We start from the raw sequence: 13,524 nt of genomic DNA on the forward strand, positions 1-13,524 counted from the left end.
TAATAGTCATTCTACAAGGAAAATAATTTCTCTAGTAGGTTCGGTCCCTTAGCCATGCAACTGATCAATCGGATTCGTTGATTTTTATACTTTTAATATGACACTACAAAGTTACATAATATTTTATCATATTTTCTTATAAAACATATTTCCTTAACCGAAAATAGTAGAACCGAAAAAAGCATGCCACAACATTATATAATGTCTGGCATATATATACAAGAACTAGTCTAATCACTTATAAGTATGCTATTGATTTTTCTTTTCTCGATCGAAATTCCAAGAATTTGGGACCCAATTTGGTCCATATAACATAGAAAAAAATGATGAAATTGTAATCCCAAATCCACATGTTAGGTGGAAAAGTAGAATTAAGGATGTGTGTGGATTCCCCAATAAGTGTTCATTGATCTTTTATTAAACACTATTATTGTTCCCATCAACCCAACCCAACCCAACCCAACTATATAGACTACAAGTTCCCTTTAACCATCTCAAATATCTAAAGAGCACAAAAGTAAAGTAAAATAAGCAAAAAAGCGTGAGAAAAAGTAGAGTAGTGGGTCACAAGTCACACTACACATTGCATTGGATGAGAAAAGATTAGATTTTGGAGTTAATGCGTGTTGTTGGGATCAAAATTGAGAATGCATGTTTGTGCTTCCCCTCTTTTAAGGGCAATTGACATGGTGGGTTTTTCTCTTTTTCTCTTTATTTTAAACTTAAAAGTTGCATTACCACTTCTACATGTGATGAGCACGCTTTATCACCCACAATTGGAGAGAGAGAGTGAGTGTGTCAGATCTAAAGCTTGGTTTTATATCTTGGTGGAGGAGATGAATGAGATTCCCAAGATAATGTAGAGTGGGTTGGGTATCTAATGAAGACTTAAGATTTTTTATTTTTATAAAAATGTCACCAAATATACTGGTGGAATTTGCATTGGAGAGCCTCCAACTTTTGCATTATTGAGTACTTTAATCTTTCATTTTTGTCGCCTTTTCATTCCTCTCTACCTCCGTGCAAGCTACATTTTTTAGGAAAAAATTATTCATTTTATTTTTTCTAATCTTTCACGTGTTTGAAAATGGGGTATCATCATCTTTTGAGTCGATATCTTTCATCGCGAGCTCTATACACAAATTTTAACTAATGAATTATATGAAATGTATCGATGCAGATCCAAGTGCTCATTTGAATAAGAGTTTCTTATCGTCGTTTTTACTTCTAACTAAATTATATTCAATAACAAATCAACACCACTTTATATGTTATGCAGATTTTCCTCTGGACTTTTCGGCTGACCCAATATCATTGTTTAAACTTATACATTCAATAATTTTTTATTTTTTATTTTTTTAACTACCGTTTTCACATGATTCCTAACATTTGTTAACTGTAAAATTTGATTTTTACGTCAATTCCATACAATATATCATTGATAGTTGACACACACGTAAACGAAGACCATAAATATTTTAGTTTTTTGCTCTTATTGCAACTGATGTGATATAAATTTCATAAAATCGAATTTAAAAATGCCTCTTTTGCTTTATTAAATTTCAAGAAAGTTACTCGACAACTTACCGTGGTATTTGGTGGGGTCATGCAGTTGTCTATAGTTATTTCTTGTATTGGAAACATACCTTACTTAAAAGGCTTTAATAAAATAAGAAAATATTTTTAAATCCCTCTAGGACCATTTTAACAGGCCCAAATAAAGTGTGCTATATTATGGGCCTCACTACTTTGGGCTAGACCATACTGAATTAGTCTAGGGGAAAGATACCTAGAAACCTAGGTTTAAATATCCATTTTCAGTACCAAGGAGGGTTAATTTTAAATTTCAAAACTCATGTGCTAATTAAATTTTAATAATTACAATCAATAAAAAAATTAGTTAAACCTATTTTACATACCACCAACCCCCCACTCACATTTCATCCCCAATTTTAAACCCTAATCATGTCTATCACCTTCTCTCATCTTCCTTCTCTTTTCCAACTAACCCACCCGTCCCTCAACCACAATCCCTAGCAGCATTGGAAGCTTCACCTTGCTGACGATGTCGTCGCTGTCAAAAACGGTGACTCGCAGCACTGAACCAGGTTGCGATTTCGGTGATGCTTCCAGCAGCAAAGGCAGTGGTGGTGACGCAGCAACAGCACCGTCGAAAGTTGTACCAGTAGCACCGCATACATTCGACAATGCCTCTGTATTTGCGAGTGCCTCTGCAAATGCTATTCTAGTGTTGCGCCTCTACTCCAGCATCGGTACACGCAGATTGCGACGATGCACATTTTTGCCGGCGCCTCATCTTCGTGGATATGGTGATATTGATGACGTGGATGGTGGTGGATTTGGTCGCCACGATAGGGGTAGGGGTGGCGACAGCGGCTTCTCTGTACAGTGTCGATGTGCAATAGTGAGGAGGTAGTTGTGGTGATTTGTAGATACAAGCTGTGGTAATAGTACGATGGAGGTAGTTTTGAGGCGATGGTTTTGTTGGATGTGGTGGTGATCTTTGTCACGTGCTTGGATAGGTTGTATTGGTAGTGGTGTGGTGCGGTGCCAATGTTCTCTTGATAGTAGTACATGTGGTTCTGGTGAGGTTGTGTTTACCGGTGTTGGGAATGGTGGTGAGTGACCAAATATATTTTTATTGTGATCGTCTGTTACCAGATTTGTGTTAACTGTAACTATATGTGACTTGATTACATATAGTCACAAATCATACTAACATGGTCACAGACAGTCACAATAAAGATAAATTCGATCATGAACACATAAAGTCACGGTTCATACATTACGGGTCACAATTCATCGTTAAGGTCACAGCATATTGGTAACAAGTTTGAGCTCACATATCACAGTCCTTTTATATAAGTCACAAATTAGTAAAAACCAGTCACAAATCAATATTAACGGGTCACGGGTTGTTTTGTAGAAGTCACAGATCAAATTTATAAGTCACAAAATTATGTTACGAGTCATGGGTAACAAATCACAGTTAAAAATCATAATTTATATGTCACAATGTACGTAGGTCACAGGTTATTGTTCAAAAAAAAGAAAAATAAAGATTTGTGAATTTAGTATATTTAATTACAAAAATATTTTTGATTAATTATTTCAAAATTAAAATATTAATAGTATCTGATTTTTGAAATTGATTACATGCATATTCATCCCACCTAATTAGGTCACAGGTCACAGATCTAATGAAATTAGTTATAGATCATTGTAAAAGAGAGAGAGAGAGGCATGTCATCAGTTGTCGGAATGGTCGTCAGAGTCGTCGTCGGAGAGGTTGCCGGAGGCAGTCAAAATTGTCGTCGGGGCCGGAGCAGTCGCTGGAAGTAGACTCACCGGAGCAGTGGCCGGAGGTATCGACGAAGAAGTCGTCTGTAGCGGTGGGATTGTCCGAGGTGGGATGGGGTGGAGAGAGAAAAAGAATGGTTTGAATTTAAATTTTAAAATTTTGTGGGGTGAGGAAGGGGTAGGTAGATTGATTATATTATATTACTATTAAATATTTAGTAATTACATTTATCACCTGATTTGTGAAAACTTGTAGAAATTTTGTTAGTTTTGAATATATGAATTTTATATGTAGGATTTATGTGATCTTCCCTTAGTCTAGCGATAATTGAGGGTACTAAATAAAATAAGACATTTTCTATTAAAAAGAAATAGGGAAAATTAACTGAAAAACCATATTAAAGACTAATTTTCATAAACAGAGATTAGTTTTAAATTTATAAATGAAGTCCTAATTAAGAACTATTGATTTAATCATTATAGATTTATTATAACAAACCCACCCCGCTCCCAAATTTCAATCCCACTCTCGGCATCGCCAAATTTCATCTCTCTTATGCCTGTTCACTCTCTATTATCTCTCTCTTCATCGTTCTATCTAGTATCTAGACTAGTGATGGTAATTTACCCCGTCCCGAATGGGGCAAAAAAACCCGCCCCGTTGCCCCGCCCCGTGATTTTTTTTTTAAAGAGTTCATCTATGCAACATATTTCAAAATCGCTTTTTATTTAAACTTATTTTCTATCACAATTTTTTTAATAATATAATTTACATGTAGACCTATCATTTTTCATACTTTTTATTCACACATTCTCTAAAAATCATTTTACACTATAAGTAATTTTATCCCAAAACAAAAACTTAAATTTACATAAAGTAAGGGCATTCTTTATTAAAAGTTCAACTTGAACGTTATCCGTATTTTATTAAACTCGAAATTAAAAAAAAAATTAAACGGGGCAAGAAAATTGCCCCGCCCCGCCCCGTCGAAGGCGGGGCGAGGCGCCGCGTTGCCATCACTACTTATTAAAGTACCGCCCCGCCCCGAACCCACCCCGTTGCCATCACTAGTCTAGACGGCAATAACGCCACTGCAATGATGACACTACTATGACGATGTAAGCACCGTTGCGTCGATATGTGACGCTATGATGCCACCCCCTCTCTCTTCATCACTGTTTCAGGTGTCGATCTGAGACGATGTGAGCGCATAGCTGCAAAGCTGTGTGAGCACATCTCTAGGCGGTTGTTGATGTTTGTTTGTGGATGGTAATGATGGTGTTTGTGCAGGTAGAGATGGTGGTTGATCATTTCTCAATGTGGCTGGTACAGGTGTGTGCTTGTATTATGGCTCGAAAATTTGTTATATGGGCATTCAAAATTGTAGGTCTAGGGATTCGAGTTGCACATTTTTTTATTTTCGCTTGCAACGAGCGTTGGAATCATGACACCGTTCTCTTGATGACGCACCATCGTCAGAGGCACCGCAAGACAAGCGATGAGAGTCAAAATCGTGACGTCGTTGCAACGATGGCGATCGGAGAGAGCGACGCCTCCCACCATTGCATTGCTCGTAGCCTCACTATTGTTGCAAGCAGCGATGAGTGCTATCAACTGATTTGTAGTGTCTCTTTGTGTTTGAATGGAGAATGCCTTATGTTTGATGTGGTGTTTATTGATGAGCAATCTTTATGTCGATTGTGATAGTAGCTCGGCCAGTGGCAGTGGGAATGATGATAATGGTGTGAGTAATAGGAGATCTGGTGTGGTTGTCGAAGCACTGTATTGGTTTCATGTTTAATATCTTGGATTTGTCAGTCGTTGTGCCTCAGATCTATGTTTGCCATCGTGATTTGAAATCGAAAAATTTGTTGTCGGATGAGAATGGAATTCTAAAGGTGTCAGATTTTGGGTTGAGCGAACTGGCGATGAAGGGTGGGTTAAGAAGATTGTTATGTATCTTGGTATTTTTTTGTTATGCTGAAGGGTGAAGGAAAGAAGGATTTGGGCTTTTTTTTGGGATGAACCAGGCACATTTTTTGATCTGTTGCAAAGATGAAGTGTGGGTAGTGTTTTTATTTGATCCGTTGTTTAGCAAAAGTTTTGGGATGGTTGTTGGTGTTTTGCAAATGGTACCGGTGGTTTCTGATATGTGGAAGTGGTTCTGTTGTTGGTGGTGTAAGCGACGATGGTTCTATTGCTGTTGGTGCATATGGTTGTGGTAAGGTGGTGCACATTTCATTTTTGACGTTCTTGGTAGTGGTGGTGATGGTGTAGAAGTGGTAGTGGGGACGGTCATTGGGTGTGGCCAAGTCTATCTTCATTGTGATTATCTGTGATCAGATCCACGTTAACTATTACATACATTTTCAAATTAGACTAACCTGGTCATAGACAGTCGCATTGAATGCAAATTTGGTCACAATTAGTTGCAGATAACACGCGTCAGTGAAAATAGTGTTTATGGTCCTAAATTGAGTTGAAGGTGGTAGTGGTAGTGTATTGGAGGTGATAGTGGTGATGACTGGTGGATAATTGTGATGCTAGTCTGCGATGTGTTTATTGTGAATAGTTGTAACCAAATATATGTCGATTGTGACCAGTTATGACTTGGTAGGGATGGTTACATGGGGCGGGTATAATCTCCAGAAAATATTTACAACTTCTAAAAATTTACTAGGGGTGGAGTGGGGATGGGATAAGATAGGGCTCAGTATGGGGTGGTTTCGAGGTGGAGGTGTAATCTTCAGAAAAAATCAATTTCTAAAAATTACAGGCCGGGTGGGTGGTGTTCGTGGGGATGGGGTGTGGGAGATATTATTCATTGGAATATTATTAATTTGGTGGGGGTGGAGATAATATTAAGGGATGAAATAATTAATTTCAATTAATTATATATTATTTTATGAGTTTGTTAGTTTGAAATAATTTTACAAGTTTGTTAGTTTTAAAATGTGATTCTTATATGTAAGAATAATGTATTGTTTCCAAAGAAATATGCTTGGAAATCTAATTCTACATTTGAATATGCACGTGAATTTTTTTTTTTCAAATTCTTTTGTATAATTTCTATTGTTAAAGATACACGACTATTGAATCCACAAAGATGCATTTCTAACTTCTAATAAAAAGGGGAAGGAATGTCTACTATTCATACAATAGTAAATGAATCCAATTTTACTATGCATGATCTCATTTTTTATTTTCTATTTTGTTTATGTCAAACAAATGTTCTTTCACACATCATGTCATTAGCATTAAAAAAATAATAAAAATTTTAGTAAATATAAAATGTCATGAGCAAAAAAAAAGAAAAAAAGAAAAGAAAACTCTTTGTACATGAGTTTTAAAAAAATAAAAAATAAACTGCGCACAGTGCAAAGAAATTGCAAACCATGTGTGGAGTAAAAAGGAAGAAAAAACTCTCCGCATAGTGCGGAAAGATAGCAAACCACGTGTGAAGAGTTGACAAATTCTCTGCACAGTGTGAAGTAAAAAAAAACTTTCCGCACAATGTGGAGAGATCGCATTTTGTGTGGACACTGTCCTCACAAAGTGCGGAGTAAAAAAGCAAAAAATAAAAAAAAATCGCACAATGTGGAGAGTTGGCAAACTCTCCGTACAGTGCAAAGTTAAAAAAAAAACTCTTTGCACAATAACTGTCACGTGCGTTGCACGAATTTTGCATTTATCGTATTTTTATCGGTGTATAAATTTTATTTTTTGGAAAATTTTTGAAGCAATTGTTCACGAAATAATTCTTTCGATTTAAAATTACCGTAAGTGTACGGTTCGTAACAAGTAATAAAGTGAATTTTTAAAAGTCCGAATATCGTCCCTCAAAGATTGAGTAGTTCAATTCTATATAATCTAGCCTTAACTGAATCTAATTGAGTAAAAATATGGTCTAAATGCAAAAAGTCCTAATTTCAATTAAAAACCATAATTTCAACTAAAAACTCTAATTTCAATTGAAAACCCTAATTTCTCAATTAGAAACCCTAATTTCGAAATTTCTCTAATTAAACGACTTAAACACTCAAGTAAATGAAATTAAGCAAGTTCAAAAACTAATTTATGAAAATTAATCAAACTAAACTCACTAGGATCACGAATCCCCAATTGAAGTTATGAAAACCCTAATTTCATAAAATTAATGATTCGATGAAAATTTGCCAATTCAATGTTCCTAATTCTATCCAATATACTCTCTCGATATATATTAGATTTATTCTTGCACACCACCAGCCTATATCTCTATGGATGATGCAAACATACAAGAATGCATGTAGTTTTGTGAACAATTTAAGAATTGCATAAAGCATAGGGGTATATCTCTATCCCCTATCGGACCCTATGTTAATTTACACCTTATCGAACCTATTCCACTTCTCTCGGATGTAAGAAACAAGTCATCAATACTCACACAATCATTGGCCACTAATTGCGGAAGAAAATTAATGCATGTAAATCAATCAAATTATCCAACGAAACGAATCTTTATATTAAATTCATGAAATATAGAATTAAAATAACAAACAACGGTTCATCGATCACCTAGTAATTGAAAGCCTAGCCAAGAAGATTCATAATTACAGAAAACAAAACGAAATTAATGAATAGAAAGAATAACACCATATGAAAGTTCTTGAAATCTGAAATCTTGAATAAAACCTTAAAAACCCTCTTGAATCCTTGTGAAATCGGCTTCCAATTCGTGTTCCTTGCCTCCAAAAGTTGTATTCTTCTTCTCCCTAGACATTCTGCCCTATTTCTGATGAATTTGGACTTTTATATCATGTCTTCACGGAGCCCCGAAAGAGTTTCAATTAAAAACAGAAGTTCAGATTTTTTTTCAAAATTAAGGCCATGCGGCCGCATGGTTCAAATTTTCAGCCCAAAAAGATCCCTGCTATATCATGTGCGGCCGCAAGGAATTATAACCATGCGACCGCATGGTTATAGAAATTTTTTCGTCAGACAGCTTTCAATATTTTAATCATAACTTTCTTTCCCAATCTTCGATTGAAGTGATTCAAAGTGCATTGAGAAGAAAACTCAAAGATATACACTTTTGATAGAAATAGGCTTCCTCAAATTCTGAATTTTACTATGCCAAAAATGAATCTCCAGTAGAGACTCAAAATCACGAGCATAACTTTTTCGCCTGAAAGTTGATACTTGATAATACTTCGACCATATTTCACCTCTTGACTCCTTTCCTCATCCGATTGACCTCTAACACTTTTGAATCTTCATTCCATTTCCCGTCTCATCTATGAATTATTTGCAACTTAGTCCCCGAACTATCACTTTGTTCCGTTTTGGTCATTTTTCGGCTCTTTTCTTCTGAATTCCATCTTTTCCATAGAAACACCTACATAGCATGAATTTAAAAAGATTAAATCACAATTCAACTACTTTGTCCATATTTAAGTCATGTCTGTGAGCTAAATAGTGTGTAAAAACACATTTATCAGCAATATCTAGAAATACTTCCACGATATAACATAACAGTATTGTGTCATCTGAAAAAAATATACTTGTATATTTCATACTTGAATAAGAAATATACGAGATTATACAAATTATTTTGCTTGTATTCTTTAATAGTGTTGATACGATTGAGTTGAATGTGAAGATTATATTTCTAAATTTTGTGTAATTCAATATTGAAAAATTGAAGATTGAGCACCATATTCATATGCATTTATATTTTGTGCTTCATATATATTTAATATTTATTTTATGCTTATGTTGAAAAAATAAAAATCTGAATTTTTTTTTGAAATTCGATTTGGCAAGTGAATATACGGTGTTCTGCATTCTCGGTATTTGTAAGTGCAAAAATTGGTATATAAAAATACAGTAAGCTGCAAATATGGTATGCAGCATATACGGTAAGTTGCAAATATGGTAGGTAGCATATACGGTAAGCTGCAAATACGATAAGGTGAAATATGATAAGTTGTTTGCAAATACGGTATGCAACATATACGGTAGGTAGCATATACGGTAAGCTGCAAATACGGTAAGGTGAAAATATGGTAAGTTGTTTGCAAATACGATAGGTAGCATATACGGTAAGGTGCAAATAAAATAAGTTGTTTGCAAATACGGTAGGCTGCAATACGGTAGGCAGCATATACGGTAAGCTGTATATATAGTAAGTTGCTTGCAAATACAGTAAGCTGCATATATGGATTTATAATTTGTTATAAATGTATAAAATTTATTTAATATTGAATTTCTTAAGTATTAAATGTTGGAATTCAATATTGTTTCTTTTTTTATAATTGTATTTCTGAGAATTAAAAAAAATGATTATGAAATTGCTAATTTTTAAATGTGTTTTTTAAATAAAAATGATTTTTTTATGTTATTTGTAAAAAAAAAATTTATAATTTTATTAGTGTAATAAGAAGATTTATTATGCATTTTTATTTTTTGCATTTTGTAAAGAATTTTGTTTATGGTGATTGACAAATATTATTCCACACACGCATCATGCCAACAATATAAAAAAAAATAATAGTTTTAATATAAATAAACTCCATGAGACAAAAAAATCTCCATACATGAGCAAAAAAAAAAGACTCCGCAAAGTGCGGAGAGATGGCAAATTATCTCTCCGCACAATGTGAAAAAACAAAAACTCTCGGGATTTTATTTGCAAGTTCCAAGAGGCATTTTCTCAAACAACTTTTAAATAATGCATCGAACACTTTAATTCCTGGGCTACAACCCGAAAGTATAATTTCATTGAAAATTTATCCGCTTCTAATATCTAAGAGCTGTTATTAAGCAAGTGTAAAATATTGAATTTGGGTGGTATCCTAGAGCTTCCATTTGTGAAAACAATGCCATGGTACTATCAATAACTCATTCTTTGCACAACTCACATATTGTTTCATTGTATGAATCACGAGAAAGCTCATTTTCAATATCGTAAATATGATTTGCATACTCGAAAATTGAGCTGTGATTGGAATTTAAAGAAAACATAATTGATTTTGAGCCATATTTTTCGATTCTGTTTCGTTGTCTATACGAAAATTTTACAATCTTGAAATTTGACTTATAATTAAGGAATTTGAAAACAACTCTCCGCACTGTGTGGAGAGTTTTTTTTTCTCTCTGCACTATGCGGAGAGATGACAAATGCGGAGAGTTTTTTTTCTCTCTGTACTGTGCGGAGAGCTGATTTGTCATCTCTTTGCATTGTGCGGAGAGTTTTTTTTACTCTGCATTGTGCGAAGAGTTTGTCAACTCTCCACACATGGTTCAACTCTCTCCGCACTGTGCAGAGAGGTTTTTTTTCTCTCCGCATTTTTTTTACTCCGCACATGGTTCAACCTCTATGCATTGTGTGGAGAGTTTTGTCATGATGCGGACCAACTCTCCGCACTGTGCGAAGAGATTAACTCTCTCCGCACAGTGCGGAGAGTTTTTTTACTTTCCGTACTGTGCGGAGAGTTGGTTTGTCATCTCTCCGCATTGTGCAAAGAGGTTTTTTTTTACTCCGCACTGTGCGAAGAGTTTGCCAACTCTCCTCACATGATTCAACTCTCTCTGCACTGTGCGGAGAAGAAGAAGTTTTTTTCTCTCCGCACCTTTCTTTATTTTTACTCGGCACTTGGTTCAACTCTCTCCGCACTGTACGGAGAGTTTTTTTTTCAATTTTACAATATTGAATTACACAAAATTTAGAAATATAATCTTCACATTCAATTCAATCATATCGACACTATTAAAGAATACAAGCAAAATAGTTTGTATATTTCTTATTCAAGCATGAAATATACAAGCATATTTTTTCTAGAGAACATACTGCTATGCAATTGTAAAAATGATTTACAATTATTTTCTTATATCATGGAAATATTTTTAGATATTGTTTAAAAAACTTTTCAAAAAAATTAAAATTCATACACTAATAAAAATACGATAAATATAAAATTCGTGCAACGTACGTAATAGCGACTAGTCTATTTAAAAAGTGTATTGAGTTGTTATGTCATCTTTTCTATCATTTTCAGAACTTTATTAAGTCCATGTTTGCCATCTTTTAAAAATTTAAATTATTTACTACATGATCATTCTCTATCACACATTTACACAATAAAATATTCTACACATAAATCAATAAAATTTCCTTTTTTTTCAACAATAGATCCTTCAAAAATTATTATTCAATAACTCATTATTCTCAAATAAATTCTATCAATCAGATCCCAAAAGTTTAGATCATTTTTTCAATTTAAGTACTTGTTTAGTGTGCCTCAATTTTTCTCACAAATTTACCTCCAAAGACGTGTTAAAGAAAATAAAGGTTGACAACATGAATGCTAAAAATATGGACGATTAGAATGGAGAACTTAAGCGCTCGTTTGTATGTGTAATTTCCCGTAAAAAAATATCAATTATAATTTGTTATAAATGGAAATAATTTTGTGTACAATATGAAATTTTGAAATAAAATCTAGTATTTGAATTAATATTAAATGGCACTAATAATTGTTTACGTTGACCAACAAAGCGAAGGATATTCAATAAGCATTCAACGTAAAGCATCCTATGCTAAGTCATCGACCACTATGAGGCCTTTTATATTCATGTTAGGCCATCGATCACTATTAGGTCTTCTACTTTCATGCTAAGTTGTCGACCACTATGAGGCCTTTTACATTCATGTTAGGCCATCGATCACTATGAGGTCTTCTACGTTCATGCTAAGTCGTCAATCACTATGAGGCCAACACAAAACTTAACCGTAAATCATCATCGAATTGGATGAAGATCATTTAACGGTTATCATGGACACCAACCGCTATGTAGGTAGAGGTCCTCCACTCAGAACGTGGGGTAGTGGAAGGGGCTATGTAGGACACGTGGGACTATAACCACCTAATAGTTATATGGCTCCAATCACCAATAAATACTCATAAATCGAAATAGGTACAAAAGTAAAATTTTTTAGCTATTTAAATACACGTAATATATTTTCTTCTTAAGTCCACATTCTTATATCTCATACTAATTCTCATGCCGGAAGTACAACGAAGAAGAAAGCCCCAATCTCATTTTGTAGGTAATATTTATTTATTGGAATAGCTGACACACCTTATGCTGTCGGAGGGCATGAAGGTTTTGTTTCATAGCTATTTCATGCATATTCATAAATATTAATTTGCAATTTTGCATTTCCTATTTCCTTTTACAATCCGGAAAGTACTATATGTACAATCGGATTTAACAATTTCGATTGACAACCACATACATGAGAAGGAGGCCCATAATGAATAAAAAAATGGTGGGCCTCCCTCCTATGAGGTCGGGGCTTTCAACCCCGATTGTATAACTTTAAAAATACAACCCGTTCCAATTGCCGCTTGAATTGGCTCAAGGAAGAATTCGATGGAGGTATATGGTGAGAAAATGACGTAGTAACCCATTATTGGTCAGTAGAGGGAGAGTAGGTTGGCCCCCTTTAATTTTGAGGGTAGTGCTTGTTGTACACTCTTAGGTGCAGCACGGGTCACAGTCCCCTTACATGAGGGGGCCCTAGTCTTGGTGTGGGGCTCCTTCATCTGAAGGGGCTGTAAATGTACAGTTCGAGTTGGACTGTACAAGTAGTTCAACCCTAATTTTGATTATAATGGGGGAATAATTTATTTATTTTTTGAAAAATAGATGGTCGTTGATATGGTCCATCTATTTACATGATATGGTCCATCCATTTACCTCGACCCCTTATTCCCGATGACTCCCCGAACCCAGTGGTCAAAAATATATTAGTCGGGTATTCCCGAGGACATGGAAAATATCCTCGACCTCTCTCCTAATCATACCATGAGGCCGGGAAGTGGAGTCCTCGGTATTCATGTCCTTATGCTTTTCTACCTCAACGATACCACGTCCTCGTACGAACAGTGACGTGTAACACTTGATACCCCACAAGACTTCTAGATGTAAGAGGAGTTTATTGTTGTTAGACTTGTACTGATCCCACACTTGTTATGCATGTCAAACATCCACCTCCGATAGGATTCTACGGGATGAAGATTCCCCAATTGTTCAAACCTAATAGGATTCAACCACCTAACACTATAAATACATGGTTTCACCTCATCATTCAGGTACTCTTTTTATACAATTTTCAGTCCATAGCCTCACGCACATATTCTAACTTAAGCACCGGA

This window comes from Olea europaea, chromosome 13, assembly GCF_002742605.1.
Source record: "Olea europaea var. sylvestris chromosome 13, O_europaea_v1, whole genome shotgun sequence".
NCBI lineage: Eukaryota > Viridiplantae > Streptophyta > Magnoliopsida > Lamiales > Oleaceae > Olea > Olea europaea.